Source organism: Erigeron canadensis, chromosome 3 (genome assembly GCF_010389155.1).
Source record: "Erigeron canadensis isolate Cc75 chromosome 3, C_canadensis_v1, whole genome shotgun sequence".
Lineage (NCBI taxonomy): Eukaryota > Viridiplantae > Streptophyta > Magnoliopsida > Asterales > Asteraceae > Erigeron > Erigeron canadensis.
The window spans coordinates 34,604,641-34,619,844 of NC_057763.1; positions in this window are offsets into that span (position 1 = coordinate 34,604,641).

The window sequence follows — 15,204 nt, forward strand, 5'->3', positions numbered from 1 at the left end:
TAAGAATACTTAGAATTTTGGGGATGAAAACGAGCTAGATGATGATGGCAATGATGAATCCTTTGAACCTTTCCACGATACAAAACCGAATTTAAGAGAAAGTTAGTGAATTTTCTTGAGAGAGGGGGAGAAAAGAGAGGGAAAAAAATTGTGAGATGAGGGGAGAAATGGAAGACCAGGGAGCATTTTTTCCTCTGACTCTTTGGACTCATCTTGACTTCCGATCAACGGTTTGATCTTCAATTATTAAGAAGACCCAATGCTCGTATAAATATTTAAATGACACTAACGAGTATATTTTTTATTAGCTTTTTAACGGATATAAGTATGACTATATTTGATTACTTTATATTAATTTTGCCCTTTTTGATTGTTTTTCGGTCATTTGACATTTCTATAAAGCAATTAGTATTCCTTTCGATCTTTAAAGTCTCGCACCAACTTTCAATCACTAAATGTACTAGAACTTGAATAAACATGAACCCGCTTTATTCATATTAAGTATTTACAAAAGTACACGTACATAAACTCGGATCGAATAATAATGAATTGAATTATATGGACACGAACATATATATATATATATATATAATCTTCCATAATGATGAATGGAAGGTACAATCAAATGGGAGTGCTCAGGTGACGGTTGTCACAATTACGATGCCAATTATTAAGGGTAGCAGAATGGTTTTCTTCTTCCGAGCTGTGTTGGTGTTACCCGGTGATGAATTTATGGTCCCTGGGGCACTCGAGCAAGACTTAGCAGAGTTACATAAAAAAGGATTTCCTGTATATCTTTTTGAAACAAAACCAAAAAATTTCAATACATTTAAAACATCACTTTATATATATATATATATATATATATATATATATAGGGAAAAGTGAATATAAGGTTGTCCGACACCTAAGCTTAGGTGTGGAACCCCTCACATACTAATTTTTTTTAATATTTGTTGACTTTTAATTAAATCACATGGCCCCCATGATTTTTATGGATTAAAAAACATGTGAGTGTTCCATACCTAAGCTTAGATACCTAACAACCATATATATATATATGGGAAAATGGAATATAAGGTTGTTCGACACCTAAGATTAGGTATGGAACTCCTCACATACTAATATTTTATTATTTCTTGTTTAATGAATAATTGTTTGGGCCCCCATGATATTTATGGTTTAAAAAATTAATATGTGAGTGTTCCACACCTAAGCTTAGATACCCGACAACCTTATATTACTATCCCCCATATATATATATATATATAAGGTTGTTGGGTATATATATATAGGGGGAAGTGAAGGTGGTGCTGTTAGGCACCTAAGTTGGGTGAAATCCCCCTCACATGCTAATTTTTTTAACCATGAAAAGCATGGGGGCCCTCATTTATTCATTATATATTTATTGATTAAAAAATTAACATGTTAGGGGGATTTCACCCAAGTTGGGTGGTGTTGTCTCACACCTTCACTTTTCCATATATATATATATGGGGGATGGTAATATAAGACTGTCAGGTATCTAATTAAGCTTAGGTGTGAAACACTCACATATTAATTTTTTAAACCATAAATATCATGGGGGCCCAAGCATTTATTCATTAAACAAGAAATAATAAAATATTAGTATGTGAGAGGTTTCACACCTAATCTTAGGTGTTGAACAGCCTTATATTCCCCTTTCCCATATATATATATATAGGGAAAAGTTATTTTAGGGACTCCTTATTTTAGGGACCATTTGGGACTCGTGTTTTTTGTAACTTACATACCACCATGATCATCTCCGACCACCACCATGATTTTCCGGCGACGGACCCGCCGGAAAATCATGTGTAAGTTAACTACTTACACATGTGTAAGTTACACATGTGTAAGTAATTTACACATGTGAAAGTAACTTACACATGTGTAAGTTAACTTACACATGATTTTCCGGTGGGCCCGTCCCCGGAAAGTCTTAGCGTTTTTACAAAAAAGTCTTGTATATCATAGTAGATGATGATAGTGGTGTGTAAGTTACAAAAAACACGAGTCTCAAATGGTCCCTAAAATAAGGAGTCCCTAAAATATATATATATATATATATATATATATATATATATATATATATATTATATATATTGCCTTGAAATTTCAATATCAAAATTGTTCAAGACACTTGATGCTTACGTTAATTTCAATTTGTTGTTGTTTAATATTGAAGTGGGTATGGTTCCAATAAGCCGGTTGTTCGCCAAATTCCTATCAATTGAGAATTAGACATGTAAATTAGTGAAAAACTCTTTACTAAATGTTGTAAGAAAGTCCAAAATCACTAGGTCATCATTTACTCATTTTTTTAAATATATATATATATATATATATATATATATATATATATATATATATATATTTTGAGAACAGTAAGGGCCGGATCACGGGTATCCGGACTAGATACCGTGGACCTACCCGATCCCTTCTCCCCCGCCCGCCTCACCCGGTAAAAGCTCCACGAAAGCCAGAACAAAATCCTGGCGGACAATCACAGGCCGAGAATATCAGACCTGTGACCTCTTGGACAAAAATCCGGGTGTCCAACCATTGAGGTAATCAGTGAAGGACTTTTATATATATAATAGGCGGTCAGTATTTGATATCAAGAAACATCTCGTCATATAACGGTGAAATGTCACAACTCACACGTACTTTAAATTACGAGATATAAACCATGAGGCATTACAGGTAATTCAAAGGAAAAATCCTTAGGACGCATCACTCCGAAAAAGCGAACACCAAAGGTAAACCCGGAAATGACTATAGCCAATTGATCTTAGTTTTGGTAACTTAATTAATTGGATCTTCAGGTAAGGTTGTTATTCTTGTTGGTGTCACTTGTCTTAAGCATAAGTGATGCGGAATTGGTAAAGTTAACTAATTTAATCTTTTGATAGATTATTTTAAGATATGAAGTTTATGAATTGAAGTTGTGAAAAATGTTATTGCTCTTAAAAACCACTAATAATCTTCGAAAATTAGTGAGTGTAATAAAATTTGTTCAGATAAAGCTAATATTAAAGACGTACGTTGTGTTACGCCACACCACTAGCGATACATATATATGATAATAATAATACTCGTACAAACTTATTACTAAAACGTTCAGGTTATCATGAGATATGGCAAAGTATATTAATCTTACAATTCTCGGAGATTAGGCATGGTGCCAAGGAAACTAGGAATTGTGGCCATCAAGGTGTTATTGTGCATATCACTGCAGTGACAACAAAAAAACATTAGAATAAATGAGAGAATTAAATATACTCGCGTGTTGCGGCAGTGATGGGGTGGTTGCGGTGGTGGTGATGTAATGGCGGTAGTGATGGCGGCAGAGATTGGTGGTGGTGGCGGTGGTAGTGTCGGTGAGTAGTGAAAGTTATTGATGTAATGTGGTTGTGATCTATGGTACATCATGCATTAGAATGTGTACATTGTTGAAAATCAAAAGTACATTTGCTTTATAATATATAGTCACATGCCTGCGCGAGCCGCGATGCGGCGGTGTGGTGGTGGTAGCGGCGGCGACGGGTGGTGGTGGTGGCGACGGCATTGGCGATAGCGGTGTGGTTTTTAATGTAAAACCTAATTGATGTAAAAGGAGATAATATGGTGTTTTAAGGGTTGAGGGATATATGTTGTAAATAATTTCATTAAGGATATTATAGATATATTATGCGAAGATATTGAAATTAGTGAATTAAGGAGGGGAGTACTTTAGGTAGATCAAGTTCTTTTTTGATAAAATGAGAGGGATTAAATGTTGTATAAGGTATAAAAAAAAATAGATTATAGACTATTTGGTTTTAAAAGTAAAACATAATTTATAAAAATAGCATATATATACTGTATATAACACAGATCATAATAAAATTTTCTATCAACTTTTAAATTGTATTTTAGGATATCGCAATTAGAAGAGATATATTTCTATGCTAGCTCTTTATATTCGTCCTACGTTAACTAAATAAAGCGCTATATATCATGAATTAAACATTAAACTTGAGTTTATAATTGTATTAATGTACGTATGATCGAACATTCGTTCCATATTTTAAAGTGGTCTGGTCGATTTGGACCATGTACATTCGGGGTCATAGGCTTGTTTTTGTTGTAGTACGTACGTGTGGCGATCTTAATAATAATCAACTCACATTATCTCAAGAGCATCCATGGAACTAATGTCCGGAATTGGACCCGAAAGACCGAAGCTATCAAGATGCCTGCAATATTCATAGATTTTGATATAATATATATTACTATCAATAAAAGTTCTTTAGCAGAAGATATATGGAAATACAATTAATTTGTAACTTATGTCTCTACTGGAAGCTAGAATATGTATATATATATTATCTCGTATATAATTAATTAATCATACAAAGTCGAAAAAGATGAGATTATTTACAATGCAGTTACGCGAGGTGTTGTGTCGTTACTGCAACTGAGCCAGTCCCACGAGTACCCTGCAGGAAGGCATGGGTCGCCTCTCCATTCTTTTAACACATCGAACGTTCTTTGTAGCAAAGATAAAGCTTTTACTGTTAAGATGTTAAAATCAGGTTTAAACATCAAGGTGCGATTTATATACTATTAATTTAACGTTTACTTACTTTTATAAGACGGAAGAAATTAAATCAACGTTCAAAAGTACTGCTATAGCTAGCTAGACTACATACCATCATTGCTATCAGTGCCATCGGTTAAAACGTCGCTAATGATAAACGTCTCTTTGGCGTTTATGAGCGGAGGAAGATCAGAATCGGTTGTAGCAACTAAAGAAAGGTTTGTGACAGAAGTGACTTTATAATTATAAAGGTAGCGTTCGGCCACCTTCTTGTATGGTGGTGAAATTGGGAGTTGTATAGGACTATTCTTCAAGGTCGACGTCGTCTCAGAAATCCTAAATGACCTTGTTCTATTGGAACCGAGGTTGCTAACTTCTGAAAAGTACATATTTATGTAGAGAGGAGGAAAGGAAGGGCGAACTTGGGAAAAAATAATTGATTGGGCCGTGCTTCCAACAGTAATTGCATTTGCAAAAATTCCTGAAGGAGGATCATTGGGTGCCGTTGTATCAATTGAAGTTGCATCGTTTGAGACCTGTTCGATACTTCCAAGGGCTGGGGTGGCTACCCATATCCGGTCATAACGATCATTTGGGTACCTGGATGTTAGATATAAATTTATGATATACTCTATATAACGTATAAAACTTAGAAGGTTATTATATATATATTTTGGAAAATGGATCTGCATACTTTATTTAAGCTTAGGTACTGACACTTTAAAAAAAGTTACAAATTAAACCTTTGAATACATATAGCCCCTGAATTTTACATAACCTCCCCTTGAATTTTACATAATTTTCCTTGTTTTACCTAAGATAAATACCACATGTTTTACTTAACATTGCCCCATATATTTTTAGATTAAAAGCCTAATTACCCTGCTTAACTTGATTTTTTTTTATTAACCCTCAATGATTGCCCCCTACAAATGTAAAAGGTGAGGATCAATTCCAAATGTATTAAGGTCAAAGACCTTATTGGTAGGTCGCCAAACTCATCGTCTATTACGAGTAATATATATTGTTCCCTTGAAAAATGAAAATGACGCATAACATATATACCTTGTGTGTTCACTTGTACCATAAGACAGCCTACTAACTAAGAATAAAGCTCGATCCTCGTCAACTTCCTTATAAACGTCCGCATCAAGAATACGTATTGCTAGAGATGAAATAAATGGAAACTGGCCCGGATTTGTTTGAGCGAGACATACGCTAACTTCATCTCTTTTTGCAAGAAAAATGGCTTCATACTGTATTGGCTCACTAGTCGATGTCTGCTGAACCGTGGTCCAAAAATTCCCATCAAGGTGGAGATCGAATGTTGGAGGATTTAACAATCCATCATAGTTTCCATAGTTAAAAGTTGCCCGAACTAGAACTTTTTTGCCCCGTGTAACACCTATAGAATAACAGTTCTTTTTCCGACTGGTAAAAACCCTAAGGGTGTCCAGTACAGTAGATATCGAGTAAGCGGGCTGAACCACTCGAGCAACACCATTCGAGACTATACTAGTATTATCTGGAGTCCAAGTTATTGTGAACACATCACTCGTGACCTTCGTACCCCCACAATCTATACTTGCTATCACTAAAATTATCAAAAACACATTCAGAATAAAGCACACATGTTAATGTCATGATATAAGCTGATGAGTATGAAACTTAATTAATATGAAAGATGCATTTTCTTTTTCCTACATACATTTCTAGCTAGCTACTAACGTACATATGAAATGTAATACGGATGGATCGAGTACTACCAAAAAAACATATCTTAAATATTTATAGTGAAAGTAGTGTAGATTGTCGTGATCAGAAGCTTACGTTGACCGGAAACAGAGAATGTAAACAGAACTAAGAAAAGAAGAGGTAGAAACTTGAAATGTCGGGCCATGCTAGCTAATAGTAATGGTGACGGGAGTTTGAGTTTCAGCAATGGAGTTGTGAGTTTAAATGGACGATACTTTAGTTGACTTTTAACATGATAGGGAAGACTTTTGAGAGATGATGTAGTTGCCAAGAATTTAGAATTAATCTGAATTAGTCTAAAATCATCGATAACAATACGACTAGCAAGATTATTAAGATATTAGTAATATATAGTAATTTAGTTAATAATTATCAACTAGCAAATAGAAGAATTCTTTTTTTGGATAACTGCATTTGTATATGTGTTTTTTTCCCCTTCTTATCATTTAGAGTCCCTTGGCTTGAAGGACGGGACGAATAAGGAAAAGGAGGCGGTATAGAATTAATTTATGGGAAATGATGAACATAGCCCTGCTTATTACATGCATCAATGACTTGTACATTGAACATAAACATCTTTTATATTTACGGATTGATATCTATTATACAACTTTTTATGCATGTAATAACCTGTTAAACATTTCTATTAATTTATATCAATGTAAATGAAATATGTGATTTATCTCTTATATTAATAAATAAGGATTGTTTCTAAAAGGTTTTTTTAAACAAAAATCTTATGTGTCAAGTTCATATTATTTTCTACAAAGATTTTAAAAAATTATGACATCATAAATCATTTTGATTTTTCTTTTCTTTAAATTTTTGTGTAATTTGATTTAATTTGGAAACCAAATCTTCGTCATACAAATTTCATGTCAAGATTTTCTCTTATATAGTAATTAACTATTATCATTATGCTAATATTATTATTAGTAATACAAAGTTATAGTTTATTTTAATTTGTAGCTTAATTATTATTATTATTATTATTATTATTATTATTATTATTATTATTATTATTATTATTATTATTATTATTTAATTGTAGCTTAACTAAAGGAATATAATTATAAATTCGTGTGTATTTTATAAGATTTTTAGCTTTAACCATGATTTTTCTTCTTAAACAGTATTGTAATAATTTTTATAAAGCTTTTTATTATTTCTTGAATTTGAAGGTGTTTAGCAAATGAAAAGTTATATTGTATGATATCTATTTAAAGCTTTAAATACAATAATATGTTTATAAACTTTTTTTTCCCATTCTTGTGCATTATTTTATCAGTTTGTCTCATATATGTGAAATATATGAATGCGAAACTACTTTATGTCTTTATTGCACTGTGTTCATATATTTCATATATAAAAATTAAACAAAGATGCAATTATTTCTTTACTAAGCATTATTGGATATTGACTAGCAAAATTTGAATTAAAATGTCCGGGTTGAACCCGGGTTATTTAGCTAGTTACGTTATCAATATTAAATATTCATATATATAACTTTGAGTTTTTTTTATATATGAAATAGGAAAAAAGGATAAAAAAAAATAATATTAAATCTTCAAAAAAAATTTCTATATAAAAGAAAAAAAAATGTTAGAATATGAATGTTCTTTTGACAATTTGATATGATTTGGATGAAAAAAAATCTTATATATATATAAAAGTTGTAAAAATGAAATCAATGCTAAGACTTAAAAATTAATTAGGGGTTTAATGATTTTACTTGGATTTATGATTTTACTAATTATTAATGGTGGTGATTGGGTTATTCGGAGCTATAGTAAAATTTTTATGTATATGTAGGTGTTAAATTTTGTTTAATTGTTATTAATGGAATGATTCATGAATTATTGAGTGTCTTTTTAAATTTTGCAATCTTTATATATATATATATATAAGTTGTTCGTTTTCCGGTTTATGTATATAAATGAATGTAATAAGTTAGTAATAAGTTAGTGAATTATGTATGATGGGTTATGTAATTAGTTAGTGAGTTATGATCGCTGGAAGCTGAAAGAGAATGTAATTAGTTAGTGAAATTTGGGAATTGGAAACGTTAACAGTATGGTATTATTAATTATCTCATGTAGTTTTAATTAATTCATAAGCAGCTTACTTAATTAGAAGTATCTTTCGTTTTCTCATAGTTAAGGGTAAAGTTGTTTGCCTCTGACAAATAACTATTCTATTAAACACATGACCCTTCCAGCCTTCCTTCATCCCTTTTAATTGGTATTGCATTAAACCACATCATCCTATTATATGGTTGCTTATGAAATTTAGTGGTCAAAATCAGTCGTCAAATAAACCTCTTGCCAGCATGACTTTGTAGCTTATTTGTTGTTATTGTTGTTTCTTCATGCCTCTTTTGGATTGTGGCTTTCAATATTTAGCTATTGGTTTTAAAGTACTACTCATATTTGGGTTTAAATTTGTAAGTTCAATGTTCTAATCATCTGAATTTGTGTGGGAAAGATCTCAAGCGAGAGGATGGGCATTTTAATTGTGAAGGCTCCAAAGCGAAAGTCAATCATCCACGGACAAGGTATTGATTCTACCTACACGGATTCCCTATGTTAGCATGCAGTAACAGTTTTACTTACATTGTCTATGTTAGATGATGAACGCTTTGACTAGAATTACTGTTGTGGTTCTGCATTGTTTCACATGTATAGGATTTAGCTTGAGATTGATGATGGCATGATGAAACCAATGAGAAGCTGCTCATAGGGATGCTAAGTCACTGTTGGAAGAACACCTTACGGTATAAATGCATCAATGCGATGTTGTAGATAATGGGTGAACAATGTGCACTTTTGTGTTGATGTAATATGCCAGTTCACCCTTTACAGGTGCGGGATGACTCACCTAATGCATCTATTTTGCCAGAGCATCCCGATGCATCTGTCTTGCCGGCATCGGCACAAAATACATGTTTCAAATAAAGAGTCGAAGAAAATCTTTTACAAATATGAAGTTTAAAAATTAAAATCATACGTCATACCAATGGATTTTTGTAATTGTCATCTTCGTAGGTTTTTTTAATTGTTTCTCTGCAGGCTCATCGAACAACACGAAAACAATAGTAGTAGTCTCATTGATCACACGTTGTTGGACTTTAATTTTCGTTTATATTCGGGGGATGTCATTAGTCGTTCGGTCAAAAGTTCAGGTAACTACACCTTACCTAAATGTGTGAAATAGGGAATTACCATATGATGGAAACAATGATGTATTATTAGAACATTCTTGATTCATTAAAAAGGAAACTGTTACCCCCCAAGAATGTATCTATGTTTAACTTTTTTGTCTCGATTCAGTGGTAGTATCATGTGTCAAGATGGGCTGGTAAGCCGGTTAGGTAACGGGTCAATTTTTTGTAGATGTAAGTGTGCCCGTTTGGTCTCACATGAAAACACCTTTTGCCCACTTTAAATTCATTTTATGAATTATTAATAAAATTATTATCATAATAATCTAAATTTTGGAAAAAAGTTGATATAAGAGATACAATTGCTTTAAAGCATACATCAGCTACTTTCTACCCGTTAGACCTATTGCCTATAAAGCTAACTTTCATTTCTGAGAGAAAATGTAATCAACCGATACCTGGGTAACTGGATTGACTCACCACCTCGACTAAATTGAATGGTTGAGTTGCATCTAGAACTGCTGGCAAAGTAGTTTTGATCTAAAAATATCTTAAAAGAATTATTTATCAGTATACAAAACAAATGTAGGTTATGGGTTATGATTTTAAGAAAGAACACTTTCTTACTTTGCATCGTTTTGCAACTCATTTCCCGGAGACGAGATTCTTTTACTTGGGCATTTCAGCGACGACAACGTCAACAAATGCAGCATTAAAAGGCTGAATATTAGTGAGGACCCAATTCCAACAAGACCCTTATGCATGCTTACGCTCACTTTGGCACGGAGTTATCGACGGCTGCCATGGTGGATACAACCCTACGCGTATTCAAAAAGGTGGACACAACACCAAATGAGCTAATGGATCCCAACAGTTATATTAAATATAGAAATTAGTACTGGTATGTTTAACTATAACAGTTACTTCAAAGTTCAAAAACATTATTGAAATTATATCCAGGCATATATATGTGTGTGTGTGTGTGTGTGTGTGTGTGTGTGTGTGTATAAATTATTGAAGGGAACTTTTTTACGTGGCATATCACAGACCCGGAAGGGAAAGCACCATGAGGTTTATGGTTCATAGCAAATCACAATATGTTATGCACATGGTAAACACAAATTTTGTAGTTGTCAAAAGTTTTGATAACCTAACGTGTGTGCTTTTTACAATGCGATGTTTAGGTATCCTTACAATAATCACTTTGATCATTATAAACTATTAAGTTTTATTTCTACTTTTTTTAGACACTAACTCACAAGATTTGTGCAAAAGGCCCCATCCACATAAAATGATGATCTTCTTCTATAAAGACCAAATTGCCACCAAATTTGGATCACGAATCTGAAAACAGGGTAACTCAACTTTAATGGACCACCAATTCACAAAATTTGTTTGCACATACTAAAATGGCAGTTTTTACGCCAGTGGCTAAGTATTTAATTTGTGTAATTCCAATACTTTATAGGCGGCAAGATGGGTGGGTTGTGCAGAGTGGGTAATGGTTCAAGATGGGTTTGAGTTGAAACATGGCATATTTTAGTACATTTTAAAACCAATCAAGGAAATGGGTCAAACTGGTAAAAAATCTCTCAAAGTTCACTTTCAACGCATAACTCTCCTATAGAATTTTACTCCGAAAGTTGGACCATCACTCAAAGAATATAAATAGAAGCTATGTTAATAGAAGTGTGGCTTATATATGAGGTCTTAGTTCTACCCAATTGTTTTATTATCTCATACTTCCAAACAACAATAATGATATGTTATAAACCACATTAGCATAAAGGTGTTTCATTATATAATGAGTATTGTATAACTGAACGGTTAAACCACATGAGCATAGAGGTATATCATCATATAATTGAGTGGGTTAAAATTTATGATTATAAAGGCGGACGAACCCAGTAAAAGGAAAATATTAAGTGACACAATAACCGCAGATGGTAACTCATATGGACCCAAGCTATAATGACCCTTTCATTTGTTGATTCGCCAAGATTGTTTATCAAGACTTTGAAGCTAATGTTGACACTTCTCAGGCGGCGGCTCAAAGCTTGAGCAATACCGAGATAACAAAGACTCGCTGTGTGTAAGACACAAAAGAGAACATGTCATTGATTTGTTTCTGTTCAGCCCAAAATTGCTTTCCGATGTGTCATATAGGTTCCTTGGAGATGCCATGACCAAGGACTCATAGAGAACTTATAACACATACTGAAACGGCTTCTACTTTTACATGCTTTCGAAGTTTATCACTTCAAACATATCAGGACATTCTATTTGTGTCAAGGATATCCCTGTTAATCAAATTGTGCGCTTTCCCATTGGGACTATTTTCTTTTCTTTTACATTCATAGGCAACAAGTTCTGCACTAATGGAGTGTCTTGCCACATATTTGCAACTGAACGGTCAAGTCTAAAGGTACTTGCAACTGACTGGGTCAAGTAGAATGTAGCATGATGTTCCAACTTCAAAGGAAAATCAGTAAATCACTAAAGGCACTATTGCATAATGTTTTGACATCTCTTGGGAAGGGTCTCCTGCCGTCGAGTTTCTTTAACGTCATTATTGTTGGGTTATGCTGATTGGAATTCGTGGAAGAAGGTGAGTGTTTTCACCCGCTTCAATAGTAGTTGTAATACTTTTACCTATTTACCCCAATAAGCTCATTAGGTGTGTGTCGACTTATTTGGCATCGACATGGTCTTAACTGCAAACGGTTGCATAATGTTATCGCATAAAATTACTTGAATTTTTTTTTAATAAGGTAAGATCTAAGATGGAAGACATAAGTCTCTCACACATATCAAGACTATTTACTCTTTATTATGAAGATTGCCTCCGTAAAGTCTTGCCTCTTTTTACATACCATAAGAAGTTTATTATTATACACATATTTAACCTGATTTAGACACTAAAAAATATTACTGTATAAACATCGACAACAAAATGCATGCAAACAACGAATTTCACATTCGACGTGCGTAGCACGGGCTTTTGAGCCCTCGTACTTATTTAAAAATACAACTCTTCAATCTACTTCTAATAATTTATTTAATTAGAGTAAACGTGTATAATTAATATTTTTTCTTTTCCTTTCCTTTCATTTAAACTCAAACATGTAATCAATTAACATTTTCATTTTTCAATCTTGCATTTTTAATTAAACTCAATACATATGTATAAATTTTGTTTCTTCTTTTCTTATCCAATTACATGTGATATTGCGCAGAATAAAGGTTGTATATATATAATATATATATATGTTATATATATATATATATATATATATATATATATATATATGTTTTTGTTAAGTGTAGAGTGTAATAATATTCAATTTGTTTTTTGTAAAAATAAACGTAAAATTGTCAAGTTTGGTATTGTTATCTGATGTGAGGTATAGGTGAATTTGTGTTATATAGGGGATTTAAGTGTACGTGGTGATTTGAGTATTCATAGGTAGAGAGCCCAAAGTTATGGTAGGAAAGACAAGACGGGTTCAGATGGAAGTGGGTATGCTTCCTGGGCGAAAGAAGTGAGTGAGTGTGAAGAAAAATATAAGTTGGATAGGAAGAATGGTTCATCAGATATCGAAGTCGAGAAGAGGTTGCAGATTTATGGGTTGAATGAGTTGGAGAAGCATGAAGGGGCGTCCATTTTCCATTTAGTTATAAATCAGTTTAATGATACTTTAGTTAGGATCTTGCTTGTTGTTGCGGTGATTTCTTTTGTTTTGGCATGGTATGATGGTGAAGAGGGTGGCGAGATGGAGATCGCCGCATTTGTGGAGCCTTTGGTGATTTTTTTTTTTGATATTGATTGTTAACGCAATTGTTGGTGTCTGGCAAGAAAGTAATGCCGAAAAGGCTTTAGAAGCTCTTAAAGAGATTCAGTCAGCACATGCAATAGTTATACCTAATGGTAGAAAAATATGAGATTTACCCGCGAAAGAACTTGTTCCCGATGACATTGTGGAGCTTCGTGTGGGGGATAAAGTCCCGGCTGATACGAGGGTTCTAAGTCTAGTTAGTTCGACGCTTAGGGGAGAGTGGGGATAAGTTCTTTAACTGGAAAAAGTGAGGCCGTTTGTAAAACTACTAAACCTGTTCAGAAGGAGATAGATATCCAAGGGAAGAAATGTATGGTGTTATCACACATGCAAATAAAGACATTTTTAATCATTTCATTTGTTTTTCTAATTCATTTCATTTCTTGAATTTTTTTCAATTGATACCAAGTGATTAATGATCACTTGCTGATACAACCATTAAAAGAATTGGACAAATACACACAAACATCTTATGCAACAACATAATACATAAAGCTTTGGACGGGCTTCAAAAATAAAAAGAAGTTCAAATTAGCCATTAATCAAGGATTGTGTACTCCCATTTGACTATATAAATTGCTAGTTTGACCAGGCTGTGGAGGTGAGTGTGATTCAGAAGTTTGCTGCTTTACATTGATCATTTCTTCATCGATACTTTGCACCCGGTTTGTGTTCCCATTTGCTTCCACACCTATATGTCATTAATATGAATTATTATGATTATCAATCTAGTTTATTATTCACCCACAATTAACTTAATGTATTAAACACTTTGCAATGAAGTTTCTTTCCTATTGGAGCTTTACATGTAACATTGCAATTTAGGAACAAGAAAAGAAAAGTTGGCTATATGTTTTTCTTTTATAGGTTAATAACATATAATAAGTTTCAATAATTTTCCAAAAACCTAACCAAAGTTGACTCCATTGGCATCATCCTAACAATGTTAACTTTTAATCTCTTATGTGGCGATTATTGAACAATTTGCTAATTCAGCAGCTCACATGACAAGTGACATGGAGTTTGTAAAAAAGAATAAAAGTTTTGAAAAACTTATTCCAAAAAATCTGTTTATACTTTATACATTTAGTTTTAAAAATTTGTTAAATCTTCTTTATCAATATATTCTTAAAAAATAAATGAATTATTTTTAGAACATCTGTTAAGGAAAAAAAACCTATTATTTTTATAGTTTAACTTTCACCAAAATAGTTTCTAATGAAAAAGTATACCTACCATTAGAGTAAATTTTATCAAGTATTAAATATAACAAACAATAAATAAATATTGTGAAAATTTAAAACCAGTACTTTTCTATGGGAATGAGAAGCAATTCTTTATCTAAGATGAAAGCAATATAAATAAATTTAATTATAAGAAAATAAATTATTTTCTTGAAAATAAAAAAATACATCGTTGAAAGTCAACCGACGATTGTAAAAGTCAAAAATCACCATTGTTACAATGCATTATGCATACAGTAAAGAAAACAATGATAGGCATATTAAGGAATAACAAATTTTGTCTCAAAAGATATATTGCAAAAAATAAGTTTGTTATATCATGTTAGCTAATAAACTGTATTTTCTTTATCATTATAATTAGAGATCTAACCTCTAGTAATGACTGACATATTGGCATTGGTAGGCCTTCTTCTCTTGTATATGACGATAGAAACACCGATTGCGACCCATATAAGCACAAATGTTGGAATTGCGATACCAAGTATTAAAGGTAGCATGCTGCTTTTCTTCTTCTTCCTAGTACCCGGTGACGAATTTATGGTCCCTGGAGTACTCGAGCAAGACTTACCAGATGTACACAAAGAAGGATTTCCTGTAACTCTA